Here is a 1,075-nt window from a genome sequence, read left to right on the forward strand (position 1 = left end):
TCTATCAGTATTAAGCTTTTAGTACAGTGTAGCTGCAGATTGATCATAAAAAAATGCAGTAAGCGAACCAGGCTGTCAGTCTCATGCATCAAATGAATGTGGTAAAAGACAATCTGAAAACATGCTGAGTATGGAAAGTTTAACACAAAGTTTTGCACTGCAGATTTTGCAGGGGTAATAATCGATATAATAATATTGGGGTTATTGTAGGTGCAGCATTTTCTTACAAATGTGACCGTGTCTCTGGCATTGGGTTTGATACCAAAACATGCCAACTGGAAGAAAATCATGTTATGATCATTTCCAGGCAGAGTGGTGCGAAGAGTAAAACTTAAATCCAAGCAGAAAAGACCGCAGGAACTGTTATTTTGATTTCCTCTAGTTTAAGTTCCTTCAACACAGGACACTGATGATACCTTAAGACACCTTTTGCAAAACTATGCACAATACTTCAACTATGGTTCTCTACAACTCTGCATCGTATTTATCTGTTTAGCTGTTGGGATGTTTGAGCTTCCAACAGAGAATTAGCTTACTATGTGCAGTTTGAATAAAACATTACAGGCCAGTTTTATAGAACAATAATATCATCCCTTTCTAACAGATTCACCTTAGTGAAGGATGGGTAACTTATATCTAATGGCTTAATATAGGTTTGATAAAGTATTTTCTTTTTTTCATCACATTATGAAATTTCAACCAACAGCTGAATCACAAGGCTGAAGTTGTGGCAGAGCTGAGAAAGCCATCATTACCCTTGCGTTAAAGGTGAGAAATTGGTAGTTTCGAAACAAAACGTGGAATTCTATCTTTTCTTAATTGAAATTGTATTCCTCTATATGGTTCTGGTTAGTTTTGAAGGGGTGGGTCTTACATGGAAAATATGATGTCACACACTCTACGTACATCACGTTGCTTGGGGCTGCCATATGTCCTGTAGGAAGTGGTAAAAGTAAAAGAAACAGATAAAAGACAAACTAAATAAATAATAACAGCTCAAATCATTTAAGTAACTTGTAATACAAGGGAGAGAGCGTCCACATGTCCCCACTTCCTTTCCCCTTAAGTGGCTGAA

The sequence above is a fragment of the Pundamilia nyererei genome, unplaced genomic scaffold (assembly GCF_000239375.1).
Source record: "Pundamilia nyererei isolate P.nyererei 1_Seehausen unplaced genomic scaffold, PunNye1.0 scaffold00016, whole genome shotgun sequence".
Taxonomy (NCBI): domain Eukaryota; kingdom Metazoa; phylum Chordata; class Actinopteri; order Cichliformes; family Cichlidae; genus Pundamilia; species Pundamilia nyererei.